This window comes from Mustela nivalis (genome assembly GCF_964662115.1).
Source record: "Mustela nivalis genome assembly, chromosome: 1".
Taxonomy (NCBI): domain Eukaryota; kingdom Metazoa; phylum Chordata; class Mammalia; order Carnivora; family Mustelidae; genus Mustela; species Mustela nivalis.
In genome coordinates, this window is record NC_139020.1 from 138357845 (window position 1) to 138380509 (window position 22665).

Sequence of the window (22665 nt, forward strand, 5' to 3'; positions counted from 1 at the left end):
ATAAAACTTTGTTTACAAAATCAGGTGGCATATTAGATTTGACCTGTGCAGCCTAGTTTACTGACCCTTGCACTAGTGGGTCACAATGGGTGAGGGAGCGTCAAGTGAGCTTACGATTTGTCAGTTGGAATGTCTATATAACCTAAAGCCTGTTTTAGCTATCCTCATTGTAATCATTACTAATAAGAGTAAATGTCAATCATTATTATAATTGGTTTAATTTCAGTTTCAAAGCAATGATTTCCTAACACATACAATACATAATTACAGTAATACTGAAGTCAAATTATGATATGCATAAATTGCAAGTTGCTCAGAATGAAAAAGTGAAATATCTAGACAGTCAACCTAAAAGTAAAAATCCATCTACCAGCTGGTACCCTTTATTAAAATGTTACAGCAAAAAATAATGATCTGAGGACATCTGGGTGGCTCACTTGGTTAAGCGTCTGCCTTCAGCTCAGGTCATGATCCCAGGGTCTTGAAATTGGGAGCCTGTTTCTCCCTCTCACTCTGCCTGCTGCTCTCCCTGCCTGTACACACTCACACACACACACACACACACCCTCTCTCTCTCTCTCTCTCTCTGTGTCAAATAAATAAATAAAATCTTAAAAAAAAATAATGATCTGAATTCCAGGTTGTAGAATTGCCTTATTTACCATAATGGTAAACAAAGACCTAAGGAGAGTCACCGATTTGATGACCACAGTTAATGGTTGGCCATTTTAGGATAAAATCAGGGTTCATATTTTCTAACCACCATGTAAACCTTCCCTGACATCACCACTACAGAGTGATTAAAACACTATTCAAATTCTGTCAGTACCAGGTGTTGATAGTCCAGAAAATGCTCACTGAGCCCAGGGAAATCATATTGAATGGCTGTAAACACAGCCATTGATATTACAGACATTCGTTGAAATTTCATAAATCATCTCATTTTCTCAGACTTTTGGGAGAAAGATTTAGATGATAAACATCTCTCTAAAGAGGGATCCAAGAAATTTTAAATGAAGTCTTCAGTAATTCTGCAAGAATTTCTACATGACAAGCAAAAAAAAGCAAGATCATTTCATTTATATTTTTTTCTTTTTTAAGAACAAGAAATTCCCTGCAACAGTTATGTTGGAGGAAACATTGACCTATATAATAAGAGATTGTAGTTCCAGAGAAGGTCTATTGAGGCTTCTGATGATTTAATATTCTGATAACTTGAATTTCAAATCACTCCTATCTTCCCTCTCCTCCATTTCTGTCCAATTCTTGAAGATCTCTTATTCGTAAACATGTTAGCCTCTCAAAGACTTGATTTTCTTCTTCATACAGTCCAGTTGGCAAGTCATTCAAGCAAGTCCTAGACTACCATGGGATTTAGAGTGGGTCATTTTAACAGGTTCATAAAGGCACAAGGCTTTTTGTTAAAAAGCAGTGATCCCATGATACCTCTGTGAGCCATGAAAGACAAATGATATCAATCCTATTTTACAGATGAGGAAACTAAGGGTCAGAGAGTTGCATCAACATGCCCATGGTTGTCATCTATCTTCAAGTTCAGGCCTTCTTTCCTACACTTACAGTTCTGGCAGCCCTGTCATTTTCCAGGTGTCTGGTGGTATTTGGAGTGGAGACAGGGTTCAGTTATCCTGGGTCCAGGATGCCTCAGCAGCCTCAAGTGATAGAAGAAGTAAGAATCGAAATTACTTTGATCTGAAATAAAGTAACATTTCTTAAATCTTAGCTTATAAGCTGATCTATATTCTTAGTATAAACAAGCAAGAATTTATTATGTGAAAACATTCAATGGAAATGTCTTTATTTCTGTGAATGGCATAACATAGTTTATCAATTGGCTAGACCAGAGTGTGGAGGTTTTTCTTGAGTCTTTATTTGTCCTGATTCATCACAATTGTCAATCATCCATTTAATTTTAAGATAGTGCTTCATTGTTACATTATTTTTTTAAATCACAAAATTAATAAATTCTCATCAGGGTAAGTAAAACACTACAAAGATATATGAATAGATTTTTTCTTTTGGCTCAGTATCTTTCCCTAACCCTGAGGTAATTAATTCAACATTTTGATGTATATCTTCCAAAACATGTATATGCCTATAGGTAAGTCCTTTCTTACTTTCTTGAAAATATCTAATACTACAAATATAGTTTGTGGTTTCTTTTTCTTTCTTTCTTTCTTTTTTTTTTTTTTTAAGCCATAACTGGTGCCTGAGTGGCTCAGTCATTAAGCAGCTGCCTTCAGTTCAGGTCATGATCCCAGGGTCCTGGGATCAAGCCCCACATTGGGCTCCCTGCTCTACTGGGAGCCTGCTTTTCCCTCTCCCACTCCCCCTGCTTGTATTCCTTCTCTCACTGTCTCTCTTTCTGTCAAATAAATAAATAAAATAAAATTTTTTAAAAACCATCACTTTCTTTTTTCCTTGTGAAAATTCCATCTTGTTTTACTTTCCCAAATGGAGTGATATTGAGCATTTTCTCATAGGTTTCATCACTATTTGTATTATAAAATTTTACTAATTTTTAATTTTATTTATTAATATATTATAACTTTTAATATACCAGAGATATTGACCATATAGATGGCAAATAATTTCTCCTAGACTAGCATTAAAAAAAAAAGCCCTGCTTATGGCATCTTTGTTATATAGTTTTTCATTTTGATGTCTATTGGTCAACTTCTTTTGCGATATCTAGTTTTTTGTGTTAAGATGTTCCTCATTCATATACTCTCCTATACTTTCTTCTTACACTTTTATATTAAGAATGTCAGATCTTTAATCTACATTTACATTTTTACTTTTATATGTTTATATTTACACCCTGTTTACATATGGTGTGAGGAAGGGGTCTACTTTTATAAGTCAACTGAATTAACTAAAACATCTATTATTCCCCAATGAATTGGAATGATGGCTTTATCATACATGAAATTCCCATATGTTACAGAATCTATTTTTATTAGTGCATGGTAGCTGTGTCCTCTTAAATAACATATTTTTTCATTTCTGTTTGGAACCTGAATGATTCAATATATTTTTTTAAGAACATAAGGTAGTTATAAAGTCTTTTACTTCCTGTGACATCCAATACACACTGACTAATATTCCATCTCAGTGTTCTGAAGAGGAGAGGGGGAGATTCTCTCAGGAAAAAGAGTGGCAGGGTACTTACCATATATACTCTCAATGCTAACTCCATCAACCCTTCTTCCTATTATTGCATCCAGCCCTTCACTAATCTCAGTCCCAGGTGCCATAGCTTGCATCTGAAGCTTTGGCCATCTCATGAATCCTCTCAACCATTCATTTAAGCTCACCTTGACCCAACTAGCCTTATAATTCAGACACTACAGAATCTAAAACTCTCACAAAACTGAAAGCTTTTTCCTTAAGTGCTTTACAAAGTTAAAATAGGAAATAAAGCAAAATTTGTCCCACATAGCTCAAGCTCTATTATGAAAACATTTTTAAAACTTTGATTGATGATAACCTCTGGACTGCAATTTCTAAGGTAAAAAAGTAATGAAGTAGTAATATACTGAGAAAATAAATGGAGAAAATTGCTTTAAGTTGTTTAAAGTAAAAAATAAATAAATATATCCCAGGAGCTTTCCCTCCCTTCCCTCTGCCACTGACCCCCCTCGCTCCCACCAGATAGCCTTGATTCCTATGTAAAAATAGATTGTGCAGAGATGGTGTCCTCTGGAGCTAAAGGTCCCAGTGTAGAAAACTAATGTCACAAATTACTCACTGGAATAGAAAAAAAAGGGAGTTTGCCTTTTACAATCTTAAATCCCTCTCCAAGAAGACAGAAATTCTTGCAAGATAGCTTCAAAACACAGCAGCTTGTGAGGGAGCGGTGTGGCTGCTAGCCATGAAGTTGGCATCTAATCCAGCCTGCGACCATTCTCCACCAGCCCTCACCTCGAGGCTCCAGGATTTTAGAACCACCTCAGGATGGATCCTCACCACCACAAGGCTCTTATGTGCTGATGACATCCTTCAAAAGGGCTCAACTGGACATTTCTGGTCACTAAATCCCTTCTGAGTGGTATGGAAATGGATATAAAATATGCATTCTGACTCAGAAAGAGACCCCACCTCTGTCTCCTCTGAATCATGGGGACTCTGGGAAATTTATTGCCCACAAGGGACAAAAGAGCAAAACAGATGGTGAAATTTCATGCTTTTTCTGGAGAGTTAAAAATATCATCAATCATGTACTTAGAAATTGGCAGTAACTGGATTTTTGTTATTCCGTAAGTTATACCAGACAGAAAGTTTTTTAAGCAAAAGAGCATGGATGTCTACCACCAAATAGACATTGTTCATGATTTCCGGCTGCCCAGTACATTGGTAGAATCCAGAAGATTCCTTCTCAGCTTCTCTTGTGCCTAGAACTAGTGATCTAAATTCTACCAGTCAGACTCATAGAATGGGAGACCTCAATTTGGGAGTGAGCAACTTGAGAAAGAGGTGCCATACGGACCTCACTGTGGTGACAGCAGAGGCCTCCAGCTTTTGGAGCGGCCACAGTTGCAAGCCTGAAATTTTGTCCTGCAAGTGCCCTTGACAGGTGGCATGCCCTTCATTGTTTATGCACCACACCCAGTGCTCCATGCAATACATGCCCTCCTTAATACCCACCACCAGGCTCACCGAACCCCCCACCCTCTCCCCTCCAAAACTGTTTGTTTCTCAGAGTTCACAGTCTCTCATGGTTCATCTTCCCCTCCAATTTCCCCCAACTCCCTTCTCCTCTCCATCTTCCTAACTGACTTTCTTTAAGACATGCCTGTACTACCCAAGGAATTTTCCATTAATTATTTTTGGTATTGTTCCTTCTTTTCTATAAGATTGAAAAGTCTGACTCCATGTGTGAAGAAGAAGGTGGATGGAACAGATGCCTCACATCTGATGAGTTGCTTGGGGAAGACTGTGGTGGACTGGATACTTTTATTTTCTCAGTAAAACTGTGAAATCTAACACATGTGCAGGAAAGCATATGAAATGTATATGACCTTTAAAGAATAATAAGGAACACACATATTGCCATTGCTAAAAATGAGAATGAAGAATATTACCAGTAATCCACCAGCTCTGAGACTGGTCTTTTTTTTTTTTTTTTAAGATTTTATTTATTTATTTGACAGACAGAGATCACAAGTAGGCAAAGAGGCAGGCAGAGAGAGAGAGGGTGAAGCAGGCTCCCTGCTGAGCAGAGAGGACCCTGGGATCATGACCTGAGCTGAAGGCAGAGGCTTTAACCCAGTGAGTCACCCAGGTGCCCCTCTGAGACTGTTCTTGAGTGCATTTCCCTTTATTCCCCCCCCCTTTTTTTTTTAATTTTATTTATCAGAGAGAGAGAGGGGAAGAGAGAGAGAGCACAGGCAGACAGAATGGCAGGCAGAGGCAGAGGGAGAAGCAGGCTCCCCGCTGAACAAAGAGCCCGATGTGGGACTCGATCCCAGGACGCCGGGATCATGACCTGAGCCGAAGGCAGCTGCTTGACCAACTGAGCCACCCAGGCGTCCCCCTTTATTCCCCTTTAAGAATAATCATTATCCTACCTTTTGTGAAATTCATTCTTTTGTTATTTTTTGTTATCACCTATATATGTATCCCTGAAAAATATTAAGTTTTTTATGTTTTTAAACTTTCTATCAATTTGCCATATGTATTCCTTTCTGTCTTTTCTTTCGTGCAACTGTATGGTAGTGAAATTTATTCACATTTTTGCATGTGGTTGTAGTTCATTTTCACTGCTGGGGAGCATTCTGTTGTGTGAATACACTACTTATTTATCCTTTCTAGTGTTGATGAACATACAGATGGTTTCCAGTATTTGGCTATTGCAGGTAATGCTGCCATGGACATTTTGAGTGCATCTCCTGATTTATACATGCAAATGTCTATGTACATATATGTCATGCTAGGGTCATGCAAGAACTTCTGTCTTCCTGCATCCTTGGAGTTCAGAAATTGAGGGAATGAAAGGGTAGTACAGAAGCAAAGTATGGATGCAATCCTGAGTGGAGTCCAAAGGGGAAACCATAAACAGAAGGGTTTCTACTGTCAGCGATGCTGGTTAATGTGAGCATCCATGTTTGACAACATTTTAGAAGCTGAAGACCTGTGGGTCCTTCCAGAAATTCAATTACTTCTCAGTGTAAATAAATTTGTGTTATAGAATATTTTGGAGACTTTATTGCTTCCACCTTTCAGTATCCCTGCAAAGTGTGCTCTTAGATTGGAAGAAACAAGGATTCTTGGCAGTGTTGTCAAGATGGATTGGAATTATAAAGACTCAAGTTGTTACTGAAACTGAAATATTCCCTGAATCCTGTAGATCTGCAGAGACAGGAGACCTAGAACAGGGCAGGTTTTTAAACCTCAGCACTATGATCACTTTCTGTGTTATAGGGGCAGGGTTGCCCTGTGCTTTGTAGGATGTTGAGCAACATCTTTGGCCTCTAAACTTGCCCCCAGTTGTGACATCAAAAAAACAATATCTCCAAATATTGCCAAATGTCTCCTGAGCAAAACTGCCTCTGGTTGAAAACCATTGGCATCGAGATGGATATTTTATCAAGTGAGATGGTATCTATCTTTAAGTGGGAAATCAGGTTGCAAAGCAGAATATACACCATAATCCCATTTTTACTTGAGAAAGCATATGTACAGGTAGGTACACATTAAGTGTTTGATTATTAGTATTGTCTGTTTTATTCTGTATGTGTTTTGACATGTTCTAATTTTTTGACAATAGACGTGCAGTTGTTATATTGAAAGGAAAACAGATATTTAAAATCTTAATGTATGATAGATAAAATCTTGAAAGGATACATAACAAAGTGGTAAGGATAGTTACTTCTTAGTTTTAAGATTTTTCTATTTTCCTGTTTTGTTTGGATTTTCTAAATTTCTCACAGTGAACACATACTAATTTTGTAATCAGAAAAAAAGTAAACAGAAATTATTTCGAACATGAATTCCCAGATTTTAACTAACCACTAGGTGCCTGCAGATAATTAGGCCCATTAAAATGCATGCCTCTAAATTCAGTTGTTCAATCCATCTTAACTCTTAGACAATGGTTTAATGACTTTTCTTAATTGGAAACAGCCAAGTTTCACAAATGTTCTCCACTCACCTCATGATACCTCCATTCCAATTAAAGAATCACTTCTTATTTTAATGTGGAAATGGATACAACCTGGTGTGGGTATCCTCAATATTTCTTCCCTCCAAATTTCTCTGAACGTTAACTTTCTTTGATCTTAAACTCTTTCTTTCCTTTTTTCTTTTTTATCTTAAACTCTTTCAGTTGCACTTTGGAGTATCTATCCAATATTACTAGGTTAGTCTGCCTTACTTTGAAAAAGATCAGGACTTCTATATTTCTTTTTTTTTTTAACATTTTATTTTTTATAAACATATATTTTTATCCCCAGGGGTACAGGTCTGTGAATCACCAGGTTTACACACTTCACAGCACTCACCAAAGCACATACCCTCCCCAATGTCCATAATCCCACCCCCTTCTCCCAAACCCCCTCCCCCCAGCAACCCTCAGTTTGTTTTGTGAGATTAAGAGTCACTTATGGTTTGTCTCCCTCCCAATCCCATCTTGTTTCATTGATTCTTCTCCTACCCACTTAAGCCTCCATGTTCCATCACCACTTCCTCATATCAGGGAGATCATATGATAGTTGTCTTTCTCTGCTTGACTTATTTCACGAAGCATGATACGCTCTAGTTCCATCCATGTTGTCGCAAATGGCAAGATTTCATTTCTTTTGATGGCTGCATAGTATTCCATTGTGTATATATACCACATCTTCTTGATCCATTCATCTGTGGATGGACATCTAGGTTCTTTCCATAGTTTGGCTATTGTGGACATTGCTGCTATAAACATTCGGGTGCATGTGCCCCTTTGGATCACTACATTTGTATCTTTAGGGTAAATACCCAATAGTGCAATTGCTGGGTCATAGGGCAGTTCTATTTTCAACATTCTGAGGAACCTCCATGCTGTTTTCCAGAGTGGCTGCACCAGCTTGCATTCCCACCAACAGTGTAGGAGGGTTCCCCTTTCTCCACATCCTCGCCAGCATCTGTCATTTCCTGACTTGTTGATTTTAGCCATTCTGACTGGTGTGAGGTGATATCTCATTGTGGTTTTGATTTGTATTTCCCTGATGCCGAGTGATATGGAGAACTTTTTCATGTGTCTGTTGGCCATCTGGATGTCTTCTTTGCAGAAATGTCTGTTCATGTCCTCTGCCCATTTCTTGATTGGATTATTTGTTCTTTGGGTGTTGAGTTTGCTAAGTTCTTTATAGATTCTGGACACTAGTCCTTTATCTGATATGTCGTTTGCAAATATCTTCTCCCATTCTGTCAGTTGTCTTTTGATTTTGTTAACTGTTTCCTTTGCTGTGCAAAAGCTTTTGATCTTGATGAAATCCCAATAGTTCATTTTTTCCCTTGCTTCCCTTGCCTTTTGCGTTGTTCCTAGGAAGATGTTGCTGCGGCAGAGGTCAAAAAGGTTGCTGCCTGTGTTCTCCTCAAGGATTTTGATGGATTCCTTTCGCACATTGAGGTCCTTCATCCATTTTGAGTCTATTTTTGTGTGTGTTGTAAGGAAATGGTCCAATTTCATTTTTCTGCATGTGGCTGTCCAATTTTCCCAGCACCATTTATTGAAGAGGCTGTCTTTTTTCCATTGGACATTCTTTCCTGCTTTGTCGAAGATGAGTTGACCATAGATTTGAGGGTCTATTTCTGGGCTCTCTATTCTGTTCCATTGATCTATGTGTCTGTTTTTGTGCCAGTACCATGCTGTCTTGATAATGACAGCTTTGTAATAAAGCTTGAAGTCCGGAATTGTGATGCCACCAACGTTGGCTTTCTTTTTCAATATCCCTTTGGCTATTCGAGGTCTTTTCTGGTTCCATATAAATTTTAGCATTATTTGTTCCATTTCTTTGAAAAAGATGGATGGTACTTTGATAGGAATTGCATTAAATGTGTAGATTGCTTTAGGTAGCATAGACATTTTCACAATATTTATTCTTCCAATCCAGGAGCATGGAACATTTTTCCATTTCTTTGTGTCTTCCTCAATTTCTTTCATGAGTACTTCATAGTTTTCTGAGTATAGATTCTGTGTCTCTTTGGTTAGGTTTATTCCTAGGTATCTTATGGTTTTGGATGCAATTGTAAATGGGATTGACTCCTTAATATCTCTTTCTTCTGTCTTGCTGTTGGTGTAGAGAGATGCAACTGATTTCTGTGCATTGATTTTATATCCTGACACTTTACTGAATTCCTGTATAAGTTCTAGCAGTTTTGGAGTGGAGTCTTTTGGGTTTTCCACATATAGTATCATATCATCTGCGAAGAGTGATAATTTGACTTCTTCTTTGCCGATTTGGATGCCTTTAATTTCCTTTTGTTGTCTGATTGCTGAGGCTAGGACCTCTAGTACTATGTTGAATAGCAGTGGTGATAATGGACATCCCTGCCGTGTTCCTGACCTTAGTGGAAAAGCTTTCAGTTTTTCTCCATTGAGAATGATATTTGCGGTGGGTTTTTCATAGATGGCTTTGATGATATTGAGGTATGTGCCCTCTATCCCTACACTTTGAAGAGTTTTGATCAGGAAGGGATGCTGTACTTTGTCAAATGCTTTTTCAGCATCTATTGAAAGTATCATATGGTTCTTGTTCTTTCTTTTATTGATGTGTTGTATCACATTGACTGATTTGCGGATGTTGAACCAACCTTGTAGCCCTGGAATAAATCCCACTTGGTCGTGGTGAATAATCTTTTTAATGTACTGTTGAATCCTATTGGCTAGTATTTTGTTGAGTATTTTCGCATCTGTGTTCATCAAGGATATCGGTCTATAGCTCTCTTTTTTGGTGGCATCCTTGTCTGGTTTTGGGATCAAGGTGATGCTGGCCTCATAAAATGAGTTTGGAAGTTTTCCTTCCATTTCTATTTTTTGGAACAGTTTCAGGAGAATAGGAATTAGTTCTTCTTTAAATGTTTGGTAGAATTCCCCCGGGAAGCCTTCCGGCCCCGGGCTTTTGTTTGTTTGGAGATTTTTAATGACTGTTTCAATCTCCTTACTGGTTATGGGTCTGTTTAGGCTTTCTATTTCTTCCTGGTTCAGTTGTGGTAGTTTATATGTTTCTAGGAATGCATCCATTTCTTTCAGATTGTCAAATTTATTGCCGTAGAGTTGCTCATAGTATGTTCTTATAATAGTTTGTATTTCTTTGGTGTTAGTTGTGATCTCTCCTCTTTCATTCATGATTTTATTTATTTGGGTCCTTTCTCTTTTCTTTTTGATAAGTCGGGCCAGGGGTTTATCAATTTTATTAATTCTTTCAAAGAACCAGCTCCTAGTTTCGTTGATTTCTTCTATTGTTTTTTTGGTTTCTATTTCATTGATTTCTGCTCTGATCTTTATGATTTCTCTTCTCCTGCTGGGCTTAGGGTTTCTTTCTTGTTCTTTCTCCAGCTCCTTTAGGTGTAGGGTTAGGTTGTGTACCTGAGACCTTTCTTGTTTCTTGAGAAAGGCTTGTACCGCTATATATTTTCCTCTCAGGACTGCCTTTATTGTGTCCCACATATTTTGAACCGTTGTATTTTCATTATCATTTGTTTCCATGATTTTTTTCAATTCTTCTTTAATTTCCCGGTTGACCCATTCATTCTTTAGAAGGATATTGTTTAGTCTCCATGTATTTGGGTTCTTTCCAAACTTCCTTTTGTGGTTGAGTTCTAGCTTTAGAGCATTGTGGTCTGAAAATATGCAGGGAATGATCCCAATCTTTTGATACCGGTTGAGTCCTGATTTAGGACCGAGGATGTGATCTATTCTGGAGAATGTTCCATGTGCACTAGAGAAGAATGTGTATTCTGTTGCTTTGGGATGAAATGTTCTGAATATATCTGTGATGTCCATCTGGTCCAGTGTGTCGTTTAAGGCCTTTATTTCCTTGCTGATCTTTTGCTTGGATGACCTGTTTATTTCAGTGAGGGGAGTGTTAAAGTCCCCTACTATTATTGTATTGTTGTTGATGTGTTTCTTTGATTTTGTTATTAATTGGTTTATATAGTTGGCTGCTCCCACGTTGGGGGCATAGATATTTAAAATTGTTAAATCTTCTTGTTGGACAGACCCTTTGAGTATGATATAGTGTCCTTCCTCATCTCTTATTATAGTCTTTGGCTTAAAATCTAATTGATCTGATATAAGGATTGCCACTCCTGCTTTCTTCTGATGTCCATTAGCATGGTAAATTCTTTTCCACCCCCTCACTTTAAATCTGGAGGTGTCTTCGGGCTTAAAATGAGTTTCTTGGAGGCAACATATAGATGGGTTTTGTTTTTTTATCCATTCTGATACCCTGTGTCTTTTGACAGGGGCATTTAGCCCATTCACATTCAGGGTAACTATTGAGAGATATGAATTTAGTGCCATTGTATTGCCTGTAAGGTGACTGTTATTGTATATGGTCTCTGTTCCTTTCTGATCTACCACTTGTAGGCTCTCTCTTTGCTTAGAGGACCCCTTTCAATATTTCCTGTAGAGCTGGTTTGGTATTTGCAAATTCTTTCAGTTGTTGTTTGTCCTGGAAGCTTTTAATCTCTCCTTCTATTTTCAATGATAGCCTAGCTGGATATAGTATTCTGGGCTGCATGTTTTTCTCGTTTAGTGCTCTAAAAATATCATGCCAGCTCTTTCTGGCCTGCCAGGTCTCTGTGGATAAGTCAGCTGCCAATCTAATATTTTTACCATTGTATGTTACAGACTTCTTTTCCCGAGCTGCTTTCAGGATTTTCTCTTTGTCACTGAGGCTTGTAAATTTTACTATTAGGTGACGGGGTGTGGGCCTATTCTTATTGATTTTGAGGGGCGTTCTCTGAACCTCCTGAATTTTGATGCTCGTTCCCTTTGCCATATTGGGGAAATTCTCCCCAATAATTCTCTCCAGTATACCTTCTGCTCCCCTCTCTCTTTCTTCTCTTTCTGGAATCCCAATTATTCTAATGTTGTTTCGTCTTATGGTGTCACTTAATTCTCGAATTCTCCCCTCGTGGTCCAGTAGCTGTTTGTCCCTCTTTTGCTCAGCTTCTTTATTCTCTGTCATTTGGTCTTCTATATCACTAATTCTTTCTTCTGCCTCATTTATCCTAGCAGTTAGAGCCTCCATTTTTGATTGCACCTCATTAATAGCTTTTTTGATTTCAACTTGGTTAGATTTTAGTTCTTTTATTTCTCCAGAAAGGGCTTTTATATCTCTCGAGAGGGTTTCTCTAATATCTTCCATGCCTTTTTCGAGCCCGGCTAGAACCTTGAGAATTGTCATTCTGAACTCTAGATCTGACATATTACCGATGTCTGTATTGATTAGGTCCCTAGCCTTCGGTACTGCCTCTTGTTCTTTTTTTTGCGTTGAATTTTTACGTCTTGTCATTTTGGCCAGATAAGAGTAAATGAAGGGGCAAGTAAAATACTAAAAGGGTGGCAACAACCCCAGGAAAATATGCTTTAACCAAATTAGAAGAGATCCAAAATCGTGAGTGGGGAGAAAGGGGATAAAAAGAGGTTCAAAAAGAAAGAAAGAAAAAAAAAAAGAAAAAAGAAAAGAAAAAAAAAAGAAAAGAAAAAAAAATTTTTTTTTAAAAAGAAAACACCTGAGAAAAATGTAAAAAAGAAAAAATATATATATTAGATAAACTAGTAAAAAATCGTTAAAAAAGAAAAAGGTAACAGTTAAAAAAAAAAAATTTTACCCGAAGGCGTGAAGAAAAAGAAAAAAAAGAAAAAAAAATGAAAAAGAAAAAATTAAATTAACTGCAAGACTAAAAAAAAATCACAGGAAAAAAGCCATGAGTTCCGTGCTTGGCTTTCTCCTCCTCTGGAATTCTGCTGCTCTCCTTGGTATTGAAACCGCACTCCTTGGTAGGTGAACTTGGTCTCGGCTGGATTTCTTGTTGATCTTCTGGGGGAGGGGCCTGTTGTAGTGATTCTCAAGTGTCTTTGCCCCAGGCGGAATTACACCTCCCTTCCCCGGGGCCGGGGTGAGTAATCCGCTCGGGTTTGCTTTCAGGAGCTTTTGTTCCCTGAGCGCTTTCCGTATAGTTCCGGAGGACGGGAACACAAATGGCGGCCTCCTGGTCTCCGGCCTGGAGGAGCCGAGAGCCCGGGGCCCCACTCCTCAATGCGCCCTCAGAGAACAGCGTCCAGTTACTCCCGTCTGCCTGACCTCCGGCTGCGCTCCGAGCTCACCGAGCCTGAGATCGGTTCAAGGTAACACCGAGCTGCGAGCTTACTGTCGGCTCTGTTTCTGTAGCCGGCTTTCCCGTTCCAATACCCGCAAGCTCTGCGACACTCAGACACCCCCGATCCTTCTGTGACCCTGCGGGACCTGAGGCCACGCTGACCCCGCGTGGGCTTCGCCCCGGTTTAGCCTCTGGAGCGATGTCCCTCAGCGGAACAGACTTTTAAAAGTCCTGATTTTGTGCGCGGTTGCTCCGCCGCTTGCCGGGAGCCGGCCCCTCCCCCCGGGGTCTATCTTCCCGTCGCTTTGGATTCACTTCTCCGCCGGTCCTACCTTTCAGAAAGTGGTTGTTTTTCTGTTTCCAGAATTGCTGTTCTTCTTCTCTTCGATCTGCTGATGGATTTTCAGGTGTTTGCAATCTTTAGATAAGCTATCTAGCTGATCTCCGGCTAGCTGAAGCAGTCTCAGCTTGCTACTTCTCCGCCATCTTGACTCCTTGGCCAGGACTTCTATATTTCTTAAAGGAATACAAAATCATCTTAAATTTAATTGCTTTGAATCACTCTAAGGTTTGATCATTTCCCTGTGTTTATACTGTTGCTATTATATATGCTGCCTTCAGCTCAGACTATAATATCGAGGCACAAAAGCAAAGATTAATTTCACCATTTCATATATGATAGACTGAAACCCAGAGAGGTGAAATGATTTACCAATGTTAATGGGCTAAATGACCTGAAAAATCATAATAAAAACCCAGATCCTCTGAATTAAATGTCATTTCCACCATACTGCTTATCAGTTATCATGCCAAGTTTAAAACAGATGATTCACCAAATTATCATAACTAAAGCCATACTTCACTAAAAATACCCCACACTTGGTATAGTGCTACGAGGATATGCGGTCTGTGAAGAAATTACCACTACCAGGATTTCCTCCAGCTATTTGCAAGCTATATAATAATTCTATTGGTTTAAAAGGTTTAATTATGAGGGTTGAATATAGTCTCTGAAGATTATGAAATATTGAAAATTGAATGTATGAAGTTACTTATATAGTCAGAGTATGTGGAAAAGAAATAGATACTCAGTTTTAGAAACTACCGAAAGTAGAGGTAAATAGCTGTCGTGTGCCAAGGCAAAACCTATGAATGGACAGTTGACTGTAATAATATGGTCACCCCCACCTAAGTGAACTGGGGATTTTACTGTTGAGGTCAGTGTTTGGAGCATCTGGCTCTCGGTGCCTCCGTTCAGAAATAAAAACTTCAAGCAGGCCAGCCATGATGGGGCTATTCCAAGCACCAAGTGCTTTGAGACTTCTGAGAGCCGTGGTTCCCCCACCCCCTCCCCTAACAGCAAACTCCCCAGACGGGTGAGGCCAAGCTGCTGGGACATTCTAAGAGCAGGCCGAGTTGTGAGTCTGTCTCTCTTCCTTTCTAACTGGGAGTTGCTTTCTGTTTTCTGACTGAAATCAAAGATTGTGAGCAAGGAGAATAACTACAAACCACCCCTTAGAGTCACAGTGTTTTAAATTTCCCTTCCACCTTGTCTAGCTTAAAGTCTACTAAGCCAAGGGATAAATGAGCCCACTTAGCTAATTGGATTTTTTTTTTTTTTTTTTTTTTTTTTTACAGCAGAAGAAAACTTTCAGGATAAAACTCAAGATCCTATTATTCATTAGTCAAACATACTGGTAGGATGACTGGTAGGGTTTCCAGTGCTGAAATGGGGGGAGTGGGAGCAAACCAGGATGGTCAATCACCCTAATACCTGTAATGTCATGATAGAAGAAGGCATAGATTTTCAAATGGCGGGTGAAGGTAGTCAGAATAAAGTCACTTTGCTGTGACCAAAACTAAATATGATATTGTTAGATTCAGGTTTACATACGGAACCTTAAAGGATCAATGATGGATGGTTCTTAATTTTAAATTCTTAATTCTCAATATATATTGAGTTAGAAAAGTAAAGAAAATAAAAACAAAGATTCCCTTTAAAATTGAAGTCCCTTAGAAAATTTGATACAAATTTGGCATAAGCTCAGAATCAAATAAAATTAAAGGAATATTTAAATGCAAGAGGAAAATCTTTTTTTTTTTTAAAGATTTTATTTATTTATATGACACAGAGAGAGACAGCGAGAGCAGGAACATAAGCAGGGGGAATGGGAAAGGGAGAAGCAGCCTTCCCACTGAGCAGGAAGCCTGATGTGGGGCTCATCCCAGGACGCTAAGATCATGAACGGAGCCGAACGAAGGCAGACGCTTAATAACTGAGCCACCCAGGCACCCAGAGAATCTTTTAAAAAGGTCTACTTTGTGGAAAACTAAAGGTCACTCAGTACTTGGACTTCCATTTTACAGATGAGGAAGTCGAGGCCTGTAGAGGGGGCATGCAGGGTCATCCCATTTTATCAATAAAATCTAACTCACACTTGAAGTCTGGGCAGAGCCCTTGACTGCCAATCTAGATGATTCTCTTCTACAGGTTGTCTTCCTCCCTTCCAAGGCTGAAAGTATTGATTAAATCAGGGCGTGCTAGAAAGGATATCTTCCCCTAATTTAATGCTAAATGTGTGGAAGCTTTTGACGGGTGGACGGGAACAGCCTGCGAAGCTCATTGTGTTATAGTCAGTGGAACGGCTGAACTCCCCACCTGGAAAGAGAAGCTATGGACCCTGATTAGTCACATCAGTGAGAATAAAGAATTAACAGTATTGACTAGATACCATACTTCACTGGTGTTTAAACTTCTGTGCCTTAGAGTCATGTTGCTTATTGAAACCAGACTACTCGGCTCTCCCCTCAAAGTTTCTGACTCGTTAGTTTTGCAGCATACCTGAAATTCTGTATTTGTATCAAATTCCCAGGTAAGGCTGCTGCTGGTGCTCTGGAGCCTTGCCTTGAAAACAAATGCTGTCTCCCATGCCACACACAAACACACACACACACACAGAGCAGAATTTTCATGTTAGGGGAGGGGTCACATCAGAAATCCATTAAAAAGATATAGCGATACTTAATATGAAAAAATGCTATAAGATTATACATTTGAGAAGGAATTTTTCCACATCTTCCTCCTCTATCAAATCTCAGCTTTGTGGAAAGAAAAGGTTTTAGAACTCACCTTATTAAAATATTTCTACTGGAGTAGGAAGAGAACTACAGGAGAGCTCTTTTAATGACTTTTTTACAAATTGTATTTTTATGGCCTTGGAGTGTAACATACCTTTGGAAAAAGCTTACTAAGCTTACTTGTGAATCATTTACAACAACAGTTAAAGCTTTTAACCCATCATTAATTTTCACAATGGTTGTTGCTTTATGACTCAAGTAATTAACTAAACAATGTTTCACAAGCATTTTAAACAACTAGTTATATAAAGGGCTCAATGTGTATAGTGAGAAAGTAAATCAACAGGTTTATTGGTATTGGGAAAATTATTGCCTTGTCCTTGTCCTTGGGTGTCAGGAGCTTAAGAAGCGCTAGTTTAGTTAAATCAGACTTGTAGCAGCTTTAAGACTCTCATCTTTCAAAATCTAGCTATTGAGCAATTTACTGTTTAAGAAAGTGCCTTCCTTTTTTTTCCCCTCACAACCCTGAGTACAGGACTTGAACTGAAATCAAGAGTCAGACACTTAATTGACTGAGCCACCTAGGCTGCATTCTTAATGAAAAACATATTTCTGATCATATATATTTTTAAAGAGAAACATATACGCCTACCTTTAAATTCTCTCAATTTGCAGCTTATTTCAACACCACCTTTTCCTCAAAACTAAATCCCTCATATTGCTTTTTTCACCAAGCTACTCCTAAGCACCCTATAGAGCTTAATTGAAGGGACACTTTTTCAGTGAATCAGTGATTCTGCTAATATACTTGCCTATAGCACCATGAGCTCATTCTTTCAGACAAGTTTTATAATAATAGAAAAATAATTATTTGTTTAGCGTCAGTTTTGCTTTCAAAATGGAAGCTTCATGAAAGAATGATTCATGTATCTTTTCCCCCTAGTGCCCAGTGCACTGCTTACCTACTAGAAGGTACTTGTTAAGCTATCCTTCAAGATGGCCTCCACCGATCCCTGCCTCCTGGTGTCCACATCCTTGTTAGTCCTTTCCTACATGTAGCAGAGTTGATTTGTGTGACCAGTAGGATACAGCAGAAGTAGATCACTTCTGAGATTAGATTATAAAGTGCGGTGACTACTATCTTGGGGTGGTCTCTTGTTCTTTCTTTTTTGTTCTGTGGAAAGCCAGCTGCCATGTTGTGAGAAGCCCTGTGGAGAGTCTCATGTGGCAAAGAACTTCCACAACTGTGTGAGTGAGTCGAAGTGTTGAATTCTCTAGCCTTAGCTGAGTTTTGAGAAGACTGCTGACAAGCCTGGCAGCTTGACTGCAGCTTCCTAAGAGACTCTGAATGAGAACTAGCCAACTGAGGTGTTGCTGTATCCTGATCCTCAGAAACTATGTGTGGTAATAAATGCTCATTGATTTAAGCTGCTAATTTGGGAAACAATTTATTATGTAGCAATAGATAGGTACCTAATACAATACTGAGTAAATATGCAAAAACTAAATGAACAGAAGATCTAGAGTTACTGTGATTCATATAACAACAACCCATTACAAATAATTGGTCTCAACTTTTCCGACATTATCTTGCTTCTATCAGACTGAAGTCTGATACAGATCTAAAACTGAAGGCTAGGAATTGTAATGATTAGTGTAAACTATTTTTTTATTGTTACAGATTTAACCAATTTAAATAGTTGATTCAGTATAGAGTTTCTGGCTAGCCCCTTAAAAATTCTCAGATACAGTAACTTGGCAAGGCCACCACTAGCCCGAAGGTACCAAAAAAGTTGGTACATTATTTACTAATAACAACTAAAACAAACAATGTGATTAGGTATTAATTACACAGAGCAAAAAAGGAAACACAAATTTATTCTAGTCATAATAATTAAGTGTTCAAAGCCTTAGGATTTAATAATTTGTTAAAAAAATCTACATATCTTCCTTTCATGGAAAGAAAATTCCTTATGATAGGTTCAGAGTTTACTTGCTCTGATAATCTCAAGTGACAATCACTAGATTTAATAGCTTTCTCATGAAGTTATGGTAGAACTTGTATAATTTTGAATACATTTTAATTTGAGAAGCTACATCTACTGATTAAGTTAAATATATCCTGACAGCTGCAAAGTATTCACAATGTCAGGTAAATTCTGCTCTAGATACAGTGTAGGACTTCAACAGACATCATATTAGGTTTTAGGAAAACAAAGCTTGTTTATTATATATTCAGTATCTCATAAATATGCATTCCTTAGTATGTTTATCAATTTAAATTGCATATTTTTACATAGTTGTAATTGTTCATATTCACTAATTCACAAATTTCTCATGTCATCTGGAACATGAAAATGGTCTGACATTGTTTCATTTTAAGAAGTTTCTTAAACTTCTCTTTTAAAGCTGACTGGGGGTGCCTGGGTGGCTCTATCGGTTAAATGTCTCACTTCAGTGGGCCTCCCTGCCCAGCAGGGAGTCTGCTCTCCCTTTCCTTCGGCCCTTCCCCCCACTCATGCTCACTCTCCCCCTTCCTCTCTGTCAGATAAATAAATAAAATCTTTATTTTAAAAAAGCTGATATTATTGTATCTTATGGAGGTTGAAAATCAGATTTGCATGAGAATCAAGTTTTCTTTGCTCTTTTTTCTCCCTAGTATTTTCCACATTGGAGAAGTTGTTGTGGATGTCAACTGGTGACTATTTGATTAGCATGTGTGGTAGGTTGGAGTCCCTAGAAAGCAGAGTCTGAGAGACAGATTCACACACAAAAAGTGTATTCGTAAGCACTCTTAGATTAATGCCTTTGGAAGAATGGAAGGAAAACCAGGAAAAGGAAAGGGAAGGAAGCAGAATTGGACAATGAGGCCTCAGCTAACCGCACACCAGGATCTGGAGCTGGGATGGTTCCTCCTAGTTGTTTGGAGTTGGTGTAAGAGACTGGCCATTATATCCCCACGTTGATCAAAGGTTAGGGTGTTGGCTGCCCCAGGAAGGAGGTATGCCCTCAGATGAGGTGGGTCTCTTCAGCAAAAACAATTCATAAAAAGGGCTGACAGCAGCCCCACCCCTAGCAGATGGGGAACTCTTTGCAGCACAACCTGGAATCGACTACATCATCAATAATACATTTTTATGAAGATGGCTATATTTTTCCTTGAATAATTTTTATATTCTTTGATATAGTCAAGAGGATTAGGTACACTGAATTCTTATTCTTATACCATTTTGTATATAATATTTTGTCATTGTACTGAATTAGTTCTGACCAAATGAATTTACAGAGGGATATAGGCATCTTTCCTAAAGTACTTATCCTATAGTCTGTACTGTTCACTGCTCTCTGTCTCTGGTTGGAATTTTAGTGATAGGACAGCATTATCTCTACTTACCCACCATGCATTTGGTAACAGTTTCAGATTTATGTTTGATAAATATGTTTTAAATCAATATTTTCATTCAGTAGACTTCAGTCAATGACCATATAGAGTTCAGAAATTCCACTTCTAGGATTATTTCTAAAGGAATTGAAAGCAGGATTTAAAGAAATATTGGTACATTCACGTTCATAGCAACATCAGTCACAATAGCCAAAAGGTAGAAGCAACATAAGTGTCCATTCTGGATAAACAGATAAATAAAATGTTGTGTATTATTTAGACTTATATGTGGAATATTATTTAGCCTTAGGAAGGAGACTCTGATATATGCTACAATGTGGATGAACCTTGAGAACATCAGGCAAACTGAAATTAGCTAGTCATTAAAAGACAAATATTGTATGATTCCACTAATATGAGGGACCTAGTGCAGTAGAATTAAAAAAGACAGGAAGTAGAATCGTGGTCATCCAGGTTGGTGTAAGTAGGGAGTTACTGTTTAATGTGTATAGAGTTTCGGTCTTGCAAGACAATAGAAATTCTAGAAATGGGTGGTGTGAAGAATATATGAATATACTTAATACCATTGTACTGTACACCTAAAAATTATTAAGATTGCAAGTTTTATGTTATGTGCATAATAAAAAATAATCAGGCTTAACACTAACACACCTGTATGATTTTTGCCTTTCTTGTTCTATAGCATTAATAGCTAGATATTTTAAATTTCAATTTTGAACATTAATGTTTTTTTAAAAAAATTTTTATTATTTATGTTATTCACCACACAGTACTCAACATTATTTTTGATGAACATTTGTATTTCTTTATTTTGCCAGGAAAATGTGATAAATGTTGCTGCCAATACTTGAGTCTATTTTCTCTTTCAATCCTCAAAGAGTTTATTGATTTGTCTTTAATGTGTCTGAAACTTCTTACCTACTCCATCTTTTGGAAAATTAAAATTTCATGCTTGAGGTGGATAATAGTCAATGAAAGGGCCAGCTGTTTAATATTTGAACTACACTGCCACATAGCTCTATGAGCAGAAAGAATATTGATTTTAATGAAGTCTTTCTTTTCTCTATCCAGTTTTCCTTGAAATTCAATGACTGTGATTGAGAAAGAAACTCGTATTCTGCTCCATTTGTGAGGTAGCTCTAAGTTATTAGCTCTGAAAATAGAAATATTAAAAATTGTCTAAAAGAAATTAACTCTAAAATATTTTTCTTATCTTCAAGCTACTTGCCCCTAAGTTATTTAGTAATACAAATAGTTTTCGTTTTTCTCTTTCATACCTTGTTATTTTCTGTTTTCTGGTCCTCATTTTCGATATAAAACTTTTCATTTTACATTAGGAAAAATATTTTATCTTAGAATTTATAAAATTGTAACTGGTTTAGTTTTAATAATGATTAATTTTTTTACTAGAGGAATTTTCATTAAAAACAAAGAATTAGAATGTAATTAGCATAATTATGTTTATATGCTGTTTATTTATGATTATTAAAAGTAAACAAACATTCAATTATTACTTGTTTAATGGCATAATTAAAATACTTTTAAATTTTATTTGGTATCCAACAACTCCATTTAGGAATGTATGTGAATGGCTGAATATATAAATAGCAATCTGAAATGGCAAATTTAGCCAAACCACTAATAGCAACATTAAGAGCAGCAGTTCTTTATTTAGTGGCACAGGACATGTGCGATATTAGATCAGCAAGGTATTCTTTTTTCCATATTTTTAGTATGATAAAATATGTATAATAAAATTTATCATCTTGACCATTTTGAGCATGTAATTCAGTGGTATTAAATATGTTTATAATGTGTGTGCAATCATTGCTACAATCCATCTCTAGAGGTCTTCATCTCATAAAAATGAAACTCTCAGACCATTAAACAATAAATCCCTTTCCCCCTTCCCGAGCCCCTGGAACTACCATTCTACCTTCTGTCTCCATGATGTCAACAACACCTTTTAATTGCTACACCTGTTCCTACTTTGTAAACTTTCATATTTTCAATATAAAACTTCCAAAAAATTTTAACCCTTTTAAAATTTTTTGTGAATTTATTTTTAGAGATGGAGAACGGGAGAGAGAGAGAGAGAGAAAAAGGGATGGGAGAAGGGCAGAGCGAGAGAGAATATCTGAAGCAGGCTCCAAGCCCAGTGAGGAGCCCAGCACTGGGCTCAATCTCACAACCCCAAGATCGTAACCTGAGTTGAAATCAAGAATCAATCACTTAACCTGCTGAGCCCCCAGGTGCCCCAAAATTTAACTCTTTTAGAGTTAAGCACTTTATTTCCATTGACCAGAAAACTAACAAAATATACTTAGTTGGCTGGGAGAAGAGAGTTTACTGTCATCTGTCAAAAGTGTTGAAATTTCTCACATAAACTTGTTTAATTATAATAAAAGCTTTTCAAATTGGGGCACCTGGGTGGCTCAGTGGGTTAAAGTCCCTGCCTTCGGCTCAGGTCATCTGCTCGGCAGGGAGCCTGCTTACCTTCCTCTTTCTCTGCCTGCTTCTCTTCCTACTTGTGATCTCTGTCAAATAAATAAATAAAATCTTCAAAAAAAAAAAAAAGCTTTTCAAGAATAATGAAGATATTAAAGATAGAAACGGTGTCCAGTTAGATGTGGCATCTGTTTTCAGGGCACAACTGGAACAACCGAAGGTCTCATCTTTGCAGAGAAGTTGGAGGAATAAATAGTGCAAACATGTTCCTAAAAAGATGTCTATGAAGAGATATTTTGTATGTAAAAGCCATGTTTGTAGTATAAAATTGGAAACCTTTTCTTCTTTCTGTATATATATTGAATATACCTGAAGTTCAAGATTCACAGTGAAGTCTGGCTTTATATTAA

General features: G+C 37.7%; 1 long non-coding RNA gene across 1 annotated transcript; it reads right to left on the bottom strand.

The window, feature by feature from the left end:
* Nucleotides 1-1060: 1060 nt before the first annotated feature.
* LOC309862607 lies at nt 1061-4061 on the bottom strand. Its single transcript, XR_014310606.1, has 2 exons — nt 3943-4061; nt 1061-1670 (listed from the first exon to the last, which is right to left on the bottom strand). It is a non-coding gene; the product is annotated as an uncharacterized lncRNA (long non-coding RNA).
* Between the last annotated feature and the right edge of the window lie 18604 nt (nt 4062-22665).